An 18,626-nucleotide genomic window follows, 5' to 3' on the forward strand; every position below is an offset into this window, starting at 1 on the left:
CACCAAGGTAGGAGGGTGCCAGAGCTCTGCCTAGTCAGAGACATAGTATGGCTTGCCAGTTCCCGGGGCCACGTGGAGGAGGGGGTAGGAGGGAGGGAAACAGACGGAGTATGCATGCGCATTCGACTGCCTAATGGCATCCACATCACCCAGGGGATCACAGCCCCAGAGATAAGAAAAGAAGAGCCATCCCATTGTCTGGAGAGGTCACTTACCTGATCGCATGGACAAGCCGTTGTCATCGGACCCCAGTGATGCAAGCGTGCAGCTGTATTGAGGCAGCACTAACAATTTTGTGCCTGGGGCGACTGCCCCTGTGCCCCCGCAGCCCACTACGCCACTGGGTCTAGTCAAGTTGGATAGGATCCATTACAACCTGTTGCCTCTGAGGATGTGGACAGACTTGAACGAGTGAAACCTACCACCTGAAGAAGTGATTGTTCAACTGCTTATTAAAAAGACATATTTGGACCTGGCCATTATGTCCAATTATCGTACAGGCTCAAACTTTCCATTCCTGGGCAAGGTGATTGAACGGATGGTCACTGAACAACTCCAGGCATGTCTGGAGAATAATGCAAAATATAGATGTCTTGGTAAAATCTCAGGATATACTATAAATAGGTCCAAATCAGAGTTGATGTTATTAGGAAATATATATTTTTGTTCAACTGTATAAACAATACCAATTTCATACTTGTACAGAAAAAGTTAATTATCTAGGCACATTACTACCATGAGATTTATCAGCAAAGTATTCCCCTCAGCTCCTCCTCCTGACTAGGCGGCTTCTGTGGGAGAAGAGAGCTGTCACGTGCCTTGCCCGCTACTTTTTTAACAACCCAGCTGACCTCAGTGCATTTTGTCCTTTCCCTCAGGCAGCAAAATGTCTTAGGCTGGCCTTGGGCATAAGTACTCGCCAAGTTGCAATGTTTTGTTTCAGAACCCACTTGCATAAATTAAAAAAGGAAAAGAAGGGAATGCTTTTTTAAAAAAATGATGTGCCCGGAACTCCTTTCTCTGATCAGTGAGTAAGCCCAAACAGCTCCCACACATCTGGCCTTAGGACTTCCAGAGCGGATGTGTGATCCCAAGCTATTGTTTGACATGCCATATTTTTCATTTCAGCATTGGAGCGCTCTTGCAGAGACTGTCCCTTTGTTCAGAATGTCACAGGCCCAGAGTGAAAAACTGACACTCCTAATTTCAAACTCAGGCCCTCCAGGTGTTTCTGGACTCCAGATCCTATAACCCCAGACCATTGGTCATGATGGTGATGGGCATTGGAGACCAGCAAAATCTGGAGGGACACAGATTCCCCACCTCAGCTGTAGAAAAATATGCTTTACTGTCTTAAGGCAGGCTTTGAAATGTGGATCCAGCAACTTCTGAGTTAAGGGGCAGACCAGCGATAGCTAGTCCCATTTCAGGCTGAGGGCCACACTGATTCATGGTCAACATGTCAAACTAAGTGCCACTGAAGTGTAAAAGCGGGTGCAGGCATATATTTTTTTAAGGACCACATTGTTTGGGGCTTGGTGGAGTCACGAAAAGCTTTGGACCTCACAGAATAACAGCAAGGGATCCTCAGGAGAGGTCAGTTATAACAGTATTATTTTCCCCATATGTGGGGTGGAGTGGGGGGGGCAGGGCTTATAAAGTGAAGTTGATCCTCCACTGTGGGTTAAAAAGGTAAAGGTAAAGGTACCCCTGCCCGTACGGGCCAGTCTTGACAGACTCTAGGGTTGTGCGCTCATCTCACTCTAGAGGCCGGGAGCCAGCGCTGTCCTCAGACACTTCCGGGTCACGTGGCCAGCGTGATGAAGCTGCTCTGGCGAGCCGGCACCAGAGCAGCACACGGAACGCCGTTTACCGTCCCACTATAAAGCGGTACCTATTTATCTACTTGCACTTAAGGGTGCTTTTAAACTGCTAGGTGGGCAGGAGCTGGGACCGAACAATGGGAGCTCACCCCGCCGCGGGGATTCGAACCGCCGACCATGCGATCGGCAAGTCCTAGGCGCTGAGGTTTTACCCATAGCACCACCCGCATCCCGTTCCACTGTGGGTTACTTTTGTTCAAAGCAAGATTCCTCTGGAGGGAGAGGATGTTGCAAAGTAAGTCAGAGGCAAAGCAGCCCAAAGCCAGGTTTTGTGTTTGCACACATGATTTGCAGTGAGCCAAGGGCTGAATTGCTGCTGTTGTTTCATAGCCCAGAACAGCAGGTGTAGGCGAAAGGTCTAAAGTTAGACAACCAGGTCTTGGTCAAGGCATCCGCTGACCAGCAGGCCATAGAGAAGAGGAACGTCAGCATTTCAACTCTGAGCCAAAAGTTTGGCTTTTGCTATTTTTTGACACCCTTGGTCATGAGCCAAGTGTGATTCTCGAACTGTGAATGCTGACTTTGCCAAATCCATACAGGCCCTTTTCATCTCTCATGCTCAGCAAGTAGCAGCCACAGCTCAGGAGAGGATTTTTCATTTGCTCCTTTTCCATGGGGTGGGGAAAACTCAACACTTTTAATCTTGTCTTATTTTTATGCAAATTGGGTGGTCCAAAAGAAGGAGACTTATATCTGCACCCTCTCTTTAACACAGATGGCCTGCAGGAGAATTTCCTGTCCTTAAAAGTAAAACTGAACTTTTTTGGCAGTGCAACTGCAGGGAAGGCATTGTCTGCCACGTTTGCAGTTGAAGGCAGAGCTTGGGGGAGGGCAGGAATGTTCAGCAGAGGGCAACCAAAATTATCAAGGGGCTGGAGCAACTCCCAGATGAGAAGCTAAAACATTTGGGGCTTTCTAGTTTAGGGGGGAAATGAGTAACGGAGGACACGGTCAGCGGTACACGCATAGTGTAGAGAAAGTGGAATGCGATCAGTTTTTCATTCCTCCATAATTCCAAAACCCAATGGGGCCATCCAGTTGTGGGTTACTGGGCTGGTTGTTGTTTTTATTTTGATTACAGTCGTACCTTGGAAGTTGAATGGAAACCAAAACGTTCAAGAACTAAGCTGTTTGAAAACGAGGGTACAAGAGCAAAAAAAGAGGACAGCCTGAGGCACTGCCAGCCCGAGCTGGGAAAAGAGTTGTGAGGGGTCGCCACTGCCATGCCCCTTTCCCCAGCTCGGGCTGGCAGGGGCCATGACGGGCAGAGCAGCCCAATCCCGAGCCACCTGAGCCCGAGACCCCAACAACTCCCCCTCAACCTGGACATTTCCTTTAAAATGTAAAAAATCGCCCAGATAGGCATGTTGGTCCCCAAAAAGAGGACATGTCCGGGTTTCCCCAGACATATGGCAACCCTAAATTGTGGTGGAAGATGACCCTGAAAATACTGGCAAAGCCTTGTATGGTACGGCATGGAAAGGGGAACTAGAATAAAGGACTGAAGGGGCTGCATTAGTGAGGCTGTTAGAGCAAGTTTCCTTGGAATGAGGCTCAGCGGAGACTGTGGTGTCTTTATGATATATGGTTTATTCACACACATATACAACCTGAGCCGAAGATGGAGAGGCTCACAGCATTAACGCCCCAGAAGGTCTTGCTTCTTCCAGTTACAGCCTTCGAATCAAGAAGAAAGCAGGCATGGCTCTCTCTCTCTGTGACTTCTGCCAACTTCCAGCCCAGCTCTCTCACACAACTCTGACCTTTTCCTTTCTCATTCCCAGCCAGGCGAGGGAGGAGGCCCACCCTCATTTGCCCTCTGGCACAGAGCAACCACAAGGTACATAGGTGGCAACTATGACCCTTGCTTGGTTAATTCAACAATCGAATCTTCCATTAGATTTTCACCCTTGCAGACTAGCTCCCAAACTCACAAGGCTGAGGGACTTGGCAAGACCAAGGCTGTTTCAAAACCAGTTTTTAGGTGCATTTAGCTTTGTGTTCTATAGCTTTTAGCCCAATATTGATTGATGGGGAATGGAGGCTTATTTTGGGATGGTTTGTGGTGCACAGCCCTGTCTTGTCTTGTCCTCGTGAGTGTGTGTGTGTGTGTGTTTCAAGGGCTTTTTGCTTGTTCACCGGGATCCTTCAGAAGGAAGAGACAAAAGAGTAGTGGCATTTTAGGACAACATAACAATAACTTATGCAGGCATAGCCTATTTCATCAGAAGCATAAAGGAGACTGAGGAGGTTGATTGATAGTTTGAGGTATTGGTTGAGGCTAAGGCACCTGAAAAATCATATCACCCCTTATATACCCAATGGATGGCTCTGCTCTGCAGATGACGGCTTCCTGCAGGTACCATCTTATCGGGGGTCCCTTCTCTGCTATCTTTTCAATGCCTACTTCCTCTTCCTCTTTCAAGAAGCCTTCTAAGGAGAGATTTTTCTTAGTCTGCTTCTGTGTAGGAACTGTTTTTGGATGTTTTGGTTGTTTAACTGTTGTGTCTTTGCTGCCCTGGACTCCTTTGGGAGGAAGGGTGGGATATAAGGATGCTGAGTAGTGCCTCCTGCCCATACCTGAAGGTTTTGTGGAGGCGCCATAGCCTCAGTGTGTCAGCACCTGCATTGCATGCAGAAGGTCCCAGGTGCAGTCCCTAGCACCTGCAGTTAGAAGCTCAATGTAGGTAGGAGCCTCTCTCTGCCCAAGACCTTGGAGAGCTTCTGCCACTCAGGCTGCAAGTGGGCAATACTGGGCTAAATGGATCAATCAGGTTTAGGATCAGGGACTTCCTTCTCTTAAATGAGCTACCTTCCCAGGTGGATGAGCCCCACTGCTCGTCACTTCCCTCTACAGCACGGGCAGAAACCACCTTCTTGACTGTTGGACCCCCTAGTAGTCTCATCTGCTCAATTGGCCGGAGCCTGGCTGTCAGGGCTGATTCAGCTGCAGTTCAGCATCAAAACTCAGAGATGAGCAGTAAGGTGGACTCTTTCTTCAGAGAGACATAACCCGGCAGAGAAACTCCACAGGCAGGACTAGCCCCAGTTGCCAGAACGGAGGATCTTAGCCTCCTCCTAAGGTAGGCTATCAGACATCAACAGCTTCTGGGTCTTCCTTTAAGAAGCTCAACAATTTGGGGGTCTTCCTAAAAATAGCTCCACAGCTTTCGGGGTGTCTTGGTTTCTACTTTTAGAAATATGGCATCCCTATCCTAAGGCTCCTCCCCAGTCGGCTGACTTCCCAACAGTCGTGGAGGGGCTCTCTGTGCCTTTTGTTCTGCTCCATGTAATGCCTCCCTTGTTCCTGGGGACAGAGGAGGAGGGGAGAAGGGAAAAGTGGACATGGCAGGTGCCTGGGGATCTGTTGCAGCCTCAGCCGCCACCACCCCCTCCTCCTCCTCCTCCTCAGCTGCCTCAGTCTCACTTAAACCTGTTGCGTGTTTAGCCTCCAAGCCATCTGCTCCCCCTTCTTCTTCTTCTTCTGACCTGTCTCCTGCATCCCACCAGCAGTCTCCTGGCTTGGGGCCTTCCCACTTTGATGCTTCCCTGGGGGGTTCCTTGGCTGTAGCCTCCTGCCATTCCTCCTCCTCTAGCCAGTACCCGACACTAGCTTTGCATGCAGGGGAAGCCCCTAACTCACTGAGGGTTTGAGACCCATCAACTCCCCTCACCTGGTTAGCCTGCCAGTTGAAGCCATTCCTGGGGTGTTGCTGCTGCTGCAGGCTGACAGTTTCTAAGGTGAGAGTTGTAGTGACCAAAGGTGGACAAACTACCCCAGAAGGAGCACAACGTGCCCCCCACCAGAGGTACTACCTGAAGAATATTTATTGCTCAGATAAAGCCTGGCGTCCAGCCCGCCTCGGCTGCGCAGCTACCGGCCAGGCCTCCGGACTTCAAAGGCCACATTCCAAAGGCTCTGAGCAACACGCAGAGATAAGCAGCGGTAAGAGAAAGCTGGAAACTCAAGTGCTTTCTTCAGTGTGCTTAAATAAAGTCCACTCAGAATCTTAGCAGCTAAAAGCAGTTTTTATTTACAGCAGACTATCCATTGTCGAACAGCATCGTGAAAACACGTCCACTCTCCTCAAAAGCGAAAGTAGAGAGAAAAAACAAAGGCTGGAGACTCTCGGAAATGACGAATCTCCCCCCTCCCAACTTGTAGGCGTACACTCTGAGCTGTTTAACCCTGTAAGCTCAGGTTCTCCTCACACCCCCTCTCGCCCTGCGCTACTGTGGGGAAAGTATGTACAGAACTTACCCCCAACTCCAAACCACCACAAAACTCCCCATGACGCTGGAAGCTTAAAGGTTTGGTAAATCCATCGGCCAAGTTAATGTGACTGGCACAATACTTCAGCCGAATCAAACCTGACTGAACACTCTGACACACATTTTGGAAACGTATGTCCAGATGCTTGGTTCTGGACTTACATTGCGCAGATTCAGCCAATTTCAAACAAGGTTGATTGTCCTCCCAAACCGTGATGGGCAAGCTACAATCCCCATAGATCTCTTGCACCAAGCATCTATAGAACTCTAGTTCCCGGCACAAATCAGACAGTGCACTGAAATCAGCCTCAGTAGAAGACAGCGCAATGAGACTTTGCTTCCGGGACTTCCACCCAATTAGTGACTTCCCAAACTTTACCACCAACCCAGACACAGACTTGCGGTCCTGCAAATTCGCCCAGTCACTGTCCGCATAGCGTGTGAGCTTCGCCTCACCTTCAGCTGGCAGCTTAAGACAGAAGTCTTTGGTATGCTGCAGGTAGCGCAGTACCCGCTTGATACCGTGCCAAACACTCACACTGGGCTTTGACGCTTCCCTACTTAGCAGGTTGGTAGCAAAGGCAATGTCTGGTCTGCTCCATTGGGACAGATACAACAGACTACCTAGAGCTGACTGAAAGAGCTCAGCATTCTCAAACTCGGCACTTTCTGCTTGCTGGCTCTCTTTCACGAAGTTCGTCTCCATGGGTGTCCGAACTCCTGCACAATCGGACATTCTGAACTTCTCAAGCAACTGCTCAATCTTGCCTTTCTGACTGAGCAAGAAGCTACCATCCTCAGTTTTCGCTATCTGCACGCCTAGGTAGATCTTTACTGTACCCAGGTTCTTGAGCTGAAACCGTTTCCCAAGCTCTTTGGCAAACCTCTGCACCTGTTTGTCTGCCTTTCCAATGTGGATGATGTCATCAACGTAAAATAACACCAGTTCCTGTGAGTCTCCTGATCCTCTAAGGAACAGGCAACTGTCAGCAAGACTCTTCCTGAAACCTAGCTTCTCCAAAGCTTCATTCAGGCACAAGTTCCAATTCCTGGCCGACTGCTTCAGACCGTAAATTGACTTGTGAAGTTTCCACACAGTACCTTGCTCATTGCCCTCAAACCCTGGAGGAGGAAGCATGTACAGATCCTCCTGGAGGTCTGAGTTCAAGTAAGCAACGTCCACATCAAAATGATGCACCAGCAACCCTCTTTGTGCAGCAATGGCCAAGAGCAAACGTAGAGATTCACTCCTACAGGTGGGAGCATAAACTTCCGTATAATGCAACCCCCTGCGCTGCGTGAATCCTCTCGCCACTAATCTGGCCTTATACTGCGGTTCTCCTGTCGCTGTGGGCTTAAGACGGTAAACCCAGCGCCTACCCACGGCCTGGCTTCCCACCGGCAACTTCGTGAGGGAGAACACACCTAGAGACTCCATTGAGTTCATTTCCTTCTGCATCGCCTCATGCCATTTCCTGGCTTCTTCCTGGGGCAGTTTCTGAACATCCTCAAAACTCTCGGGTTCACACTGTGCCATTCCGACCCACACACTAGTGACGGCAAACCTTTCAGGAGGTTTCCCCTTGGTCGTCCAAGCTGAATGGCGCAGCACTACTTCAGGAACCCCCTCTGACCCACTGGGGCCAGCCAGAACGTCCTTGGCATCAGAGAGCTCCCCCTCTGACTTACTGCGCCTTCTGGACTTCTCAGCCGAACCTGTGAGGGAAGATGGAGCACTGCGTTGCTCAATCTTCACAGCCTTGGGAGAAGTTCTCCCCTCTGCCTGCACTGGGTCTGGACTCTGAGCCTCAGTAGCAGGTTCAACCTCTTCCTCTCCTTCATCGGCAGAGTCAAGCAGACTCTCTGACAGGATGTCAGGGTTCCCATGTATCCTTGCCCAGCCACTCTGCTCACAGAATTCAGCACTGTTGCTGAGCAGAATCCTGGACTGATTCCCTGACGGATAAGCAAACCTCCACCCCTTGGTACCTGGCTCATACCCACAGAAAATCATCTTTTGGGACTTGGGTTCACCTTTCTTGCGTTTGGCCTTTGGTATGAGGACCCAAGCCTCACAGCCAAAAACGCGGAAGTAGTGCACTTTCGGCTTCTTTCCATGCAGCAAGAAGTACGGTGTGTCTCCTATCACTGAATTGAACAACCTGTTCAGAATAAAGTTGGCCGTTCGCCAAGCCTCCCCCCAAAAGCGCTGTGGGAGCCCGGCATCAAACAAAAGTGCTGCGGACATCTCCCCTAGAGTCCTGTTCCGTCTTTCCGCAATCCCATTCTGTTGGGGAGAGTGTGGAGAGGACAATCTGTGTTGAATCCCCTTTTTGCGGAAGAAACTTTGCAGTGCAGACCCGGTGAACTCCCCACCGCGATTGCTCTGAAAGTTTTGCACCCATGTGGAAAACTGCAGTTCCACAGTCTTTGATTAGCGGCGCAGCTTCATTTTTGTGTTGGATCGTGAAGGTCCAGGAGTTGCGTGTATGGTCATCAATCAGAACCAGCGCATATTTGGCTCCGCCCATACTGGTCACAGACATCGGACCAGACAAATCTGCATGAATTAACTGAAAAGCCCTAGTGGTCACCCTCTCAGACCTAGGGTATGTGCACGTTTTCACCTTTGCGGACTTGCACGCTCTGCAATCTAGAAACTTAGCACATGATTTCATTTTGCACCCTTGCGTACACTCTGGGATCTTCTTCACTGACCCCCAGGACATGTGAGCCATGCGTCGGTGCCATAAGTGAGCACACGCATCATGAACTGGAACGTTGGCACACTGTGCTTGAGCCACCTCCGTGTCACCTGTACCTGCAAAAGAAGCATCTATCACAAACAACCTGTCTTTACATTCAACACTGACTAGTTGCTGTCCGTTCTTAGAAATAGAACACTTATTGTTCTCAAAACACACTCTGTAGTTCTCAGCAAGAAGGGCGCTGACAGACAGCAACGCGCAGGACAGTCCTGGAACAACAAAAGCCTGGATTGAATCCTGTAAGAAAGAACAAAACAGTGAGCCAGTCTGCGTGAGTGGGTGTCGAGTCCCATCTGCTAAACAGACAGTCTTCCCAGAAGTTACAGAGGTGCAGTTCTCCAGGAATTCTCTAGATGGCACTAGATGATGCGACGCCCCACTGTCTATGACAAAAGCCAGCACAGCATCCTGTTGACAACTCTTGACTACAGCCATAGAGGCTGCCAAATGTTTATGTTCAGTGTCTCTGCCAGCTGCCTTCGGCTTGCCTTTCCCATGCTTTGAAGAAGAGCCCTTTATCTGGTTGCTACGGGAGACGGCCTTCGGCTGTTCCTGTGCCTCCACTGGACATTCTCTCACCAGATGGGAGGGGGAGCCACAGCGATAACAGCGGCGACGCGTAGCAACAGCTCTCACAGCTCCCTCTTCAGCCATTTCTGCGTTCCCAGCACCCCCACCTTTGGGTGCACAGCCTGGGCCTGCACGCAACCCAGCACTCTGGTTGCGGGCCTCAATATCACACGGCCCCTCGGAGACAAAGCAGCTACTCCCAGCTGTAACTTCAGGAACATGGCCAGCAGCCCCCTCTGGGCTCTCGGCTTCCTCCCTGCTCTTGGCTTTCTCCCAGCCCTGGGCTCCTGCTGAGCTTCCACACAGACTCCTCAGCACCTGCCAGGCGGCCTGAGCCGACTCAACGCCCTTCAGGTAGGGCAACAGCAAAGCGTCCACGCTTGCTGTCAACATGCAGAGCTCTCTTTGCATTCTCTGCTCTCTATCCTCCAGCAAAGCAGCCTCCAGGTCTGCTGCGCCATCTTCAGCAGCAACTGGCATGGGTGGGGCCGGCTCTTTCTGGGCTATACTCCAGAGCCCTGTGGCCAAAAACCACCCCCTTACTCTTCTAACCCAGATATCCCAGGACTGGGTTGTGAGCTTTTCAAACGGGACATCATAAAAGTCCTGGAGCTCAGCCATCTCCTCCCCCAGTGCTCCCATTGGGGCTTTGAAGTACTCGCGCGTACCAGCCAGCTTCAAAGGAGAGGCCTCCAGTGGCTCTTTGCAGCACACAGCATTTCAGCCAGTTTCCATGCTTTCTCCCAGGCAAAGCCTCAAAGCAGGACTTTTTTCTTCCGGCAGCAAAAACAGCAGCTTCTCAACTTTCGCAGCCTTTTAAAGCACACAGCACTTAAAAGCAGGCTTCAAAGCAGCTTCCTCTAATTGCAGTAACTGTCGTCCCATAACCTGAAGAAAGCACTTGAGTTTCCAGCTTTCTCTGGCCGCTGCTTATCTCTGCGTGTTGCTCAGAGCCTTTGGAATGTGGCCTTTGAAGTCCGGAGGCCTGGCCGGTAACTGCGCAGCCGAAGCGGGCTGGACGCCAAGGCTTATCTGAGCAATAAATATTCTTCACTACCCCTCCCCTCGCACCCTTGAGTCATGAAGGACAGAGAGTGGAGAGTTGAATGCGTGTAGAAACCAGCCTCCCTTAGGAAAACAAAGTTTACATTCATCACTCCACCCACTTTCACCTGTGGCCCCTCCCACCACAGGCACACGGCCCCTGGAAGGCTTCCCAGAGGAGAATATGGCCCTTAAGACTGAAAAAGAGTCCCCAACTCCAAACTAGTGACGAACTGCCATTGATGGCTCCAGCTGGATGTTGAAATCTCCCTCTAGACTTCCGGTCAGCGCCAGCGACCGTAATGGCGGATTTCCTCTAAACTCCAGAGGAAATCGGCTTCGTGGAGCTGGGGTTCTACCGCTACGGCGAAGCGGGGACCCGAAAAAAATCACAGGTGGGGAAGCCTGTGAACTGAAGGCTCGGCGGGCTCCATTTGCGCTCCCCCCCCCGCTGCAAAGGAGCCTTTTTAAAGGCTCCGGAACGGACCGGGGGTGAGGGGTGCGGAGCTGAGAGCTGTCTACCCGTCTCCGCGAAGTGAAGCCGCACAGCCAGGGTCGGAGAGCGCTGATTTCTTTTCTGGCTAATTGGACTCGAAAACAACTACCCGTGAGTAGGAATTTGACATATATTGAGAAGAAAATTATTGAAAAATTCGGCCGAAAGGGGAAAGGTAAAAACAGGAAGTCTGCCTTCCCGGACTGTTAACAGATCAAAGTAAAGAGACTGTAAAGCTGGGACTTAGAAAGATGAGTTTTCGGGAGGATTAAATCCAGCACCTGAAGAGGAAAACTACCCCACTGTTAGCAGGAACAGTGGGGAGATATTTGAAAGAATTTTGACCTGCAAGGAAAGGAAATTTTAAAATACATCTGCGGACTTTAAAACCTGGGAACGGTCTGCCTATGACAGGGAAGCCGATCAGAAGGAACTGTCAAACGGAGAGTGGAAATAAAAGTTTAATTTAGCTCTGCAAAGGATACAGTGTAGAAATATCTGGGAAAGGAAAGTAACATTTTGGGACTATAAATTTGATACTAAGATACTGGGACTGTATTAGAACATCATTCGTTATAAAGTTGCAATAAGAAGTTGGATTTGAGACCCCTAGAGGCAACTATGTTGAAATGACATTCTAGATAACAAGTACTGCTGTGGGAAAATTTCTACTTTGCCTAAACAAATTCTCCAAGCGTGTGACTGACCTTGGGAGTGTATATGAGTGTTATGGCAGATAAAGCAGAGTTGACACAGGAAAAAACTACCAGGTCTGGAAGACAATATAAAGTTGACACTACAAGAAGGCCTTCAACAGGGGGTGTAGTGGGCACAGCAGGAGCTGCTGCCCCACAGGCAAAATTAAAGGTTATGTCAACTGATGAACTGTTGGCCCAAGCACTGGGTAAAATTGATGCATCTCTGGAGAAGTTGGCCAACAGGGTCGAGGAGACAAATAAACAAGTAGCAGAGGCTTGTGCAAAAATTGAAGCGAACACTTGAAGCATTAATTTGAATACTTCAAGTATCAATGAACTAGGGAAAAAGGTGAACTCCAATACACAGTCTATTGAAAAATTATTGGAAGAATCGGCTTCAACTAAGAAATTGGCTGAAGAGGCCAAGGAAATTGCAACTGCTGTTCAGGAACAGATTCCACCGGTACATAAGAAGTTTGAAGAGTATGATTTAACGCTGTCCATGATAGACCTTGAAAGAAAAGCGAGAAATTTAAGAATAAGAGGCGTGCCAGAAAGTGAGAAAGAGAATTTGGCAGAATTCCTCACAAAAGAATTGTCACAATTTTGGCAGAAGGACCTGGGGGAGGAAGAATTTACTATTGTGAGTGCTTTCAGACTTGGTAGAAGGCAAGGAAAGAATAAAGCAAGAGACTGTCTGATAACTTTGAAAACAAAGGAAGAAAGGGACAAGATATTGAATCTACATTATCAAAGAACCTTGGAAATCGAGGATACCTTTGTGGAAATCTTCAAAGACATACCTAAACACATTTTGGAGGTAAGGGCCTACTACAGAGACCTGGTTGCCTTGCTGAGGAAAAACAAAATAATTTTCAGGTGGGAATTCCCCCAAGGCCTATCTTTTAAATATAGAGGAAAGAAAATAAGAATAAGGACAGTAAATGACAAGGACAAGTTTTTGAAAGATCACGAAGAGGACCTACAGAAGGAAGTGGATTCTGCTGAGGATGTATTGATGCCAGGACAAGGACTCTTGGAGATTGCAAATTTGATATCTGGACGCTCCGGCCCAAGGAGAGACAAGCCACCGACAGAAGAAGAACAACAACTTCGTGCAGTAGGAGGGAAAACTAACTAACTAATCATGTCTCTGCAACTTTTAAGTTGGAATTGTAATGGACTTAATTCCCCTAGAAAGAGAAAAGAGATCTTTCATATATTAAAGAAAGAACATTTGGACTTGATTTGTTTACAAGAGACTTATGTTATGAGGCTACACAGGAAAATACTTGTTAATAAAAGATTAGGGCAAGAATTCATTTCGTCTGATAAAGTTAAAAAAAGAGGAGTGGTGATTTATGCAAAGGAGAAACTTTCACCGAAATTTATTCTCAAAGATGAACAAGGAAGATATTTGGCTATTGAAATCCAGTTGCAAGGAGATAAATTTTTGATAGTAGGTGTGTATGCACCAAATGAGGGGAAGTCGGAATTCTTCAAGAAGTTGCATGAGACTTTGATGGACTTTATGGACTATAATATAATTTTGATGGGGGACATGAATGGAGTTGTATCTACCAATATGGACAAGGCGCAAAAACAGGTAGTTACCAAAGATGGTAGACTACCAAAAACTTTCTTTGAAATGACTGATAATATGGACTTGATCGATATCTGGAGAACCAAGAACCCCTTGGAGAGAGAGGGAACATTCTTCTCTGAAGCCAAGATGACATGGACCAGAATAGACCAAATTTGGATTACTAGAGGAATGGCACCAAAGATAAAAAAAGTGGAAATCTGCCCCAAAACATGCTCCGACCATAACGCTGTAAAGATGGAGATGAAGTCAACAACAACCGGTACCTTCAGATGGAGGATGAATGACACCCTATTTAGAGATGAAGAAGTATACAACAAGGCCCAAAAGACCTTAAAAGACTATTTTGAATTAAATTTGCCAACAAATGTGGAAAAAAGAGTAATCTGGGATGCAAGTATTTTTTTTTTATAATAAATTTTTATTGATTTTACAACATATATTAACACACAAAACAACTAACAATTCACAACATAACACATTAACAAACAAACATATAAACACATATAATTTCTTGACCCTGTTTCAACGACTTCCCCATACCTCCCTTTTCTGCATCCCTGTTTTAAATTTTCCCAGCAACCCCTAATTTCAATACTTGTAATACAATTTCTAATCTTTTTCCTCTTGTCCAATTACTTTTCACTGCAATTCTGTTTTACATTACCCATGACATTTTAGCACTCATTAATTTTACAACAGTTCTTAAGATAAACTTTAAATTTCTTCCAGTCTTCTTCCACCGTCTCTTTCCCTTGCTCACGGATTCTGCCAGTCATCTCAGCCAGTCCCATATAGTCAATCACCTTCGTCTGCCACTCTTCCAGCGTGGGTAGTTCTTGTGTCTTCCAATACTTTGCTAAAAGAACTCTTGCTGCGGTTGTAGCATACAAAAAGAACGTCCTATCTTTCCTTGACACCAATTGGCCTACCATGCCCAGGAGGAAGGCCTCTGGTTTCTTATGAAACGTACACTTAAGTACCTTCTTAATTTCATTATAGATCATTTCCCAGAAGGCCTTGATCCTTGGGCACGTCCACCAAAGGTGGTAGAAAGTACCTTCAGTTTCCTTACATTTCCAGCATTTATTATTGGGCGTGTGATAGATTTTTGCAAGCTTGACTGGGGTCATGTACCACCTATAAATCATTTTCATAATGTTCTCTCTTAAGGCATTACATGCCGTAAACTTTATACCGGTAGTCCATAACTGTTCCCAGTCTTCAAACATAATGTTATGACCAATGTCTTGTGCCCATTTAATCATAGCTGATTTAACCGTCTCATCCTGTGTATTCCATTTCAACAGCAAGTTATACATTCTTGACAAATTCTTAGTATTGGGTTCCAAAAGCTCTGTTTCTAATTTTGACCTCTCCACCTGGAAGCCAATTTTCCTGTCCTGTTTGAAAACTTCATTTATCTGGTAATAATGAAGCCAGTCTCTTACTTTAGACTTCAATTTCTCATAACTCTGCAATTTCACTTTTCCCTCCTCATGTTCTATAATTTCCCAATATTTTGGCCATTTGGATTCCATATTAAGTTTTTTCACTTCCTTAGCTTCCATTGGTGACAACCACCTAGGGGTTTTGTTTTCCAACAAATCTTTATACCGAATCCAAACATTATATAATGCTTTCCTAACAATATGGTTTTTGAAACCTTGGTGGGTTTTAACCTTGTCATACCATATATATGCATGCCAGCCAAATCTGTTATTGAACCCTTCCAAATCCAAAATGTCTGTGTTTTCAAGAAGCAGCCAATTTTTCAGCCAGCAAAAAGCCGCTGATTCATAATACAATTTTAAGTCCGGCAGGGCAAACCCCCCTCTTTCTTTTGCATCAGTTAGTATCTTAAATTTTATTCTGGGCTTTTTGCCCTGCCAGACAAATCTAGATATGTCTTTTTGCCACCTCTTGAAACAATCCATTTTATCCACAATCTGCAATGTTTGAAACAAAAACAACATTCTCGGCAAAACATTCATCTTAATAACAGCAATTCGGCCTAACAAGGAAAGTCTCAAATTTGACCATATTTCTAAATCTTTCTTAACTTCTGTCCAACATTTCTCATAATTATCTTTGAATAAGTTCACATTCTTAGATGTCAAATTAATCCCCAGGTATTTCGCCTTCTTTGCTACCATTAAACCAGTTTCACTCTGGAATTTCTCTCTTTCAGCAACTGTTAAGTTTTTATCCAGTACTTTCGTTTTCTGTTTGTTCAACTTAAAACCTGCTACTTGACCAAATACTTGTATTAGTTCTAAAACTCTTTTCGTACTAGTGTCTGGCTCTTGTAATGTTAAAACTAGATCATCTGCAAATGCTCTCAGTTTATACTGTTTAGCTCCGACCTGAATCCCTTTAACCAGCTGGTCCCCTCTGATCATGTTTAATAAAACCTCCAAGACAGATATAAAAAGTAATGGGGATATTGGGCACCCCTGTCGTGTCCCTTTTTCTATAGCAAATTCTTCAGTAACCACATTATTTACAATCAATTTTGCTTTTTGTTCAGAATAAATTGCACCTATACCATTCTCAAAGCCTTGGCCTACCCCCATCCCTTGAAGATTCTTTTTCATAAAACTCCAAGAAATATTGTCAAAGGCTTTCTCCGCATCCACAAATATTAATACTGCCTTAGTATTAATATTAACTTCTAATAACTCCATGATATCTATTATATTTCTCACATTGTCTGATAAGTGTCTTCCTGGAAGAAAGCCGGCCTGGTCTTTATGAATCTCTCCCACCAAAACTCTTTTCAATCTTTTTGCCAAAATGTCTGCAAAAATTTTGTAATCCACATTGAGTAATGATATAGGGCGGTAGTTCTTAATCTGGTTCTTCTCAGTCTCTGATTTTGGTATAAGTGTAATGTACGCTTCTTTCCACGATTCAGGTGCCTTCTTCCCCTCTAAAATTTCGTTACAGACCTCCTTCAACGGTTGTATAAGCCATTCTTTCAAAGCTTTGTAATATCTGGAGGTCAGTCCATCAGGTCCTGGAGATTTTCCCAATTGCATATTTTGAATGGCTCCCTCAATTTCTTGATCAGTTATCTTCTGGTTCAAAATCACTTTACTTTGTTCAGAAATTTTTTGTAATCCATATTTTTTAAGGAATTCTTCTATTTCTTTTTCATTCACCGGCCCTTGTGCATAAAGTCTCCTGAAATAACTCTGAAAACAGTTTCTAATCTCATTTGGTTTGTAGATGTTCTTTCCCTCAACTTCTAGATTTGTAACCGTATTCTGTTTTTGTCTCTTCTTCAATTGCCATGCCAGAAGTTTCCCACATTTGTCTGCCGATTCAAATGTCTTTTGTCTCATTTGTTTTATTTTCCATTCTATCTCTTGATTCATCAGTTCCATATATTGTCTCTGATAAAACTTAATTTCTCTCAAAATTTCATGTGACTTTGGTTTAGATCTCAATTTTTTTTCTCCTTCTTTTATCTTTTCCAAAATCTTATCCTTCTTCTCATTCTGTCTCTTCCTTTTTATAGCATTCTGTTGTATTAAAAATCCTCGCATGACGGCTTTGCTTGTGTCCCAGATTACTCTTTTTTCCACTTCTGTTCTCAGGTTTATCTCAAAGTAGTCCTTTACAACTTTCTGGGCCTTTTTATACACCTCTTCATCTCTAAACAGGGAGTCATTCATCCTCCATCTAAAGGAACCAGCTGTTGTTGGGTTCATCTCCATCTTTACAGCGTTATGGTCGGAGCAAGTCTTTGGGCAGATTTCCACTTTCTTTATCTTTGGTGCCATCCCACTAGTTACCCATATTTGGTCAATTCTGGTCCAAGTCATTTTTGCTTCGGAAAAGAAAGTTCCCTCCCTCTCAAGAGGGTTCCTTGTTCTCCAAATGTCAATCAGGTTCATATTGTCTGTCATTTCGAAAAAAGTCTTTGGTAGTCTCCCATCCTTGGAGACCACCTGTCTTTGTGCTTTATCCATGTTTGTAGAGACCACTCCATTCATATCTCCCATCATAATTACATTGTAATCCAAATAGTCCATTAATGTCTCATGCAATTTCTTGAAAAATTCTGACTTCCCTTCATTTGGTGCATAAATTCCTATTATCAGTAATTTTTCTCCTTGAACTTGAATTTCAATTGCCAAATACCTTCCTTGTTCATCTTTAAAAATTAATTTAGGGGCCAACTTTTCCTTTGCATAGATCACCACTCCTCTTTTCTTCACTTTGTCCGATGAAATGAATTCCTGTCCTAGTCTTTTATTAATAAGTAATTTTCGGTGTACTCTGGTCACGTGGGTTTCTTGTGAACAAATCAAGTCCAATTGTTCTATTTTGAATTAAATTTGCCAACAAATGTGGAAAAAAGAGTAATCTGGGATGCAAGTAAAGCCGTGATGAGAGGGTTTTTGATACAACAGAATGCATTAAAAAAGAGAGGGCAAAATGAGAAAAAAGATAAAATTTTGGAGAAAATTAAAGAAGGTGAGAAAAAATTGAGAGCCAAGCCGAAGTCACAAGAGATTCTGAGAGAAATAAAGATCTATCAAACACAATATATGGAATTGATGAATCAGGAAATAGAATGGAAAATTAAACAAATGAGACAGAAGACATTTGAATCGGCGGACAAATGTGGGAAGTTACTGGCTTGGCAATTGAAAAAAAGACAAAAATTAAATACAATTACAAACCTGGAAGTAGAAGGAAAAGACATAAACAATCCAAATGAGATTAGAAACTGTTTTCAGAAGTATTTTAAGCAACTATACACACAAGGGCCACAGAACGAAAGGGACATTGATGGATTTTTGAAAACAAATGGATTACAAAAAATTTCACAAGAAAGTAAAGCATTGTTGAACTGTAAAATAACAGATCAGGAGATAGAAGGTGCCATTTTAAATATGCAATTGGGCAAATCTCCGGGACCGGATGGACTGACTTCCAGATACTATAGATCCTTGAAGGATTGGATAATACAACCTCTGAAGGAAGTCTGCAATGAGATTTTGGAAGGGAAAAGAGCACCAGAATCGTGGAAAGAGGCCTACATTACACTTATACCGAAAACAGAGACTGAAAAGACTCAACTTAAAAACTACCGTCCCATATCCTTACTAAATGTGGATTACAAAATTTTTGCTGATATTTTGGCCAAGAGACTGAAAAGAGTATTGATTGAAGAGATACATAAGGACCAAGCGGGCTTTCTACCGGGAAGACATATATCTGATAACTTGAGGAATGTAATTGACATTTTGGAAAAGTTAGATGTGAACATAAACACTA

This window comes from Podarcis filfolensis (genome assembly GCF_964270895.1).
Source record: "Podarcis filfolensis genome assembly, chromosome: W".
Classification (NCBI taxonomy): Eukaryota; Metazoa; Chordata; class Lepidosauria; order Squamata; family Lacertidae; genus Podarcis; species Podarcis filfolensis.